Raw genomic sequence first — 2,722 nt, forward strand, 5'->3', positions numbered from 1 at the left:
ATCTGTTTTTTATTATTCCTAGCATAGATGTCCAAATTCGATTATTTTGTCTTAGATTGGAAAAAAATGTCTTCCATAATTTACTATAAAACAATTTTAATCACTGAATGATTCTGTTAAATAATGTGTAGAGCCTGCCTGATTTTAAGTGAATTCTATTTTATTTTAAATAATTTTGATAATATTATTCTTGCATTGAAAATTAATTAAGTTGAAAATTCTATTATTTGTTTAAAACAATTTTTTTAAATAGAAAATTAATCTTTGTGTTTGAAATATCATCTTTTTTGTTAAAACTTCTACTCTTTGGTGTCAAGTTCATCTCTTTTAATTAAAATTTTAAATAATCTGTAAACGATTTCATTTTTTGATCGAATATTAACTTTTATATACTGCAAACTGAATTATTCTATTTTTGTTTAAAATTTGATATTTTTTGTTTAAACTTCATCTTTTTAGTTAAAAATTATTTTATGGGCGAAAAATTAATCTGTTTTTTATTATTCATAACATAGATGCTCAAATTCCATTTTTTTTGTCTCATATCAGAAGAAACGTCTTGCGTAATTTACTATGAAAGAATTTTAATCGATGAGAGATTCTGCTAAATAACGTGTAGAACCTGCCTGGTTATAAGTAAATTCTATTTTATTTTTAATTCTTTTTATAATATTGCTCTTGCATTGAAAATTAATTTAGTTGATAATTCTATTATTTGTTATCTTGTAATCTTATAATCTTATAATCTTTGTGATTGAAAATTCATCTTTTTTGTCAAAACTTTTACTATTTGGTGTCAAGTTCATCTGTTTTAATTAAAACTTCATCTTTTTTGTTAAAAATTATTTGATGGGTGAAAAATCAATCTGTTTTTCATTATTCTTAACACAGATGCTCAAATTCGATTTTTTTTGTCTCAGATCGGAAAAAAAACGTCTTGCATAATTTACAATAAAAGAATTTTAATCGCTGAGAGATTCTGCTAAATAATGTGTAGAACCTTCCTGGTTATAAGTAAATTCTATTTTATTTTAAATTCTTTTTATAATATTTTTCTTGCATTGAAAATTAATTTTGTTGATAATTCTATTATTTGTTTTTAACAAATTTTGTCTAATTAAAAATTATTCGTAATGATTAAAAATGCATCTTTTTTGTCAAAACTTTTACTATTTAGTGTCAAGTTCATCTGTTTTAATTAAAATTTTTAATAAAGTGTAGAAAATTTGATTTTTTGGATTGAATATTAACTTTTATAAACTAAAAACTAAATTATTCTATTTTTGTTTAAAATTTGATATTTTTAATTGAAACTTCATCTTTTCTATTAAAAATTATTTTATGGTTAAAGAATTAATCTGTTTTTATTATTCTTAACATAGATGTCCAAATTCCATTTTTTTTGTCTCATATCAGAAGAAACGTCTTGCATATTTTACTATAAAAAAATGTTAATCGATGAAAGATTCTGCTATATAATGTGTAGAACCTGCCTGAATTTAAGTGAATTCTATCTTATTTTGAATACTTTATATATTATTCTACTTGGATTGAAAATTCTATTATTTGTTTATTTGTTATAACAGATGTTTTTAAATAGAAAATTAATCTTTGTGATCGAAATTTCATCTTTTTTGTTACAACTTTTATTATTTGCTGTCTAATTTGCCTGTTTTAGTTGAAATTTTAAATAACCTGTAGAAAATTTCATTGTTTTATTGAATATTAAGTTTTATATACTAAAAACTGAATTATTCTATTTTTGTTTAAAATTTGATATTTTTTAATGAAACTTGATTTTTTTTGTTCAAAATGGAATTATTTGTTTGAAAATTCCCGTATTTTGTTGAAAATTTATGTTTTTTTTTTAGAAATATAAATATGAAGACCCGATCCATCCATAAACCTGAACATAATTCATTCAATCCCACATTTCTTAAACTATATATTATTTAAAAGCACATAAAACATTGGAAGCCTATACATTTTATACAGTTGTTTTGTTGTGAAGGTCAAGTACAAGGAGTTTAATAGTACTTTTCTGATATTGACTAAAGTTAGTGTAACATTGGTGTATTTTTAGTTATAAGTTAATGTTTTACTTATTATTTGGATTCAATATAAACATTAAGTATTATTCCTGTGATGCATGGAATTTGTTATAAAATTTCATTGCTGATAAAAAATGTGGTAGCAACTTATTGAGGTTTTGAGGTTAATATTACATTTTGCAATTCAAGAGCGAACTGCTCGCAGTAAACAAATTTATCAAAAAGACGTGAGATGAAAACATGAAAAGCTATTTTTTATTTTGATCCTGATTAAAATAGTTTCTGTTTTTCCACCAAACATTTTATAAATTTGAATGAAATCTTTGTGTAACTTGTAAGAAAAATTTCAGTAAAAGCTTAACTTTCTTAAAGCTTTTGTAGTACATTTTCGTTACCTTTCATAGCAAAAAATAATATCTGGTAGATTTTTGTAGATATATACGGAGGATTGACATTAAAATGGCCGAAATTATCTAATTCTGCGACCAGCAGTTCGCGTTTGTATTCTAACATTAATTCCTAACCTCAAAATTTAAAAAGTTGTAATCGCATTTTCCACCAGCAATAGACTTTAATAACAAAATCCATGCTTTATAGAAATATTACTTAATGTTAATGTTTATATTAATGACAAATAATAGATTAAACATTAACTTATAACTAAAAATATA

The 2,722-nt window shown here is 22.7% G+C and overlaps 1 protein-coding gene across 1 annotated transcript in view; it reads left to right on the plus strand.

The window, feature by feature from the left end:
• LOC117171223 (sialin-like) overlaps nucleotides 1–2,722 on the plus strand; it is a 239,781-nt gene that overhangs the window by 114,390 nt on the left and 122,669 nt on the right. The gene's annotated exons all lie outside the window — the stretch shown is intronic.

Source organism: Belonocnema kinseyi, chromosome 4 (assembly GCF_010883055.1).
Source record: "Belonocnema kinseyi isolate 2016_QV_RU_SX_M_011 chromosome 4, B_treatae_v1, whole genome shotgun sequence".
Classification (NCBI taxonomy): Eukaryota; Metazoa; Arthropoda; class Insecta; order Hymenoptera; family Cynipidae; genus Belonocnema; species Belonocnema kinseyi.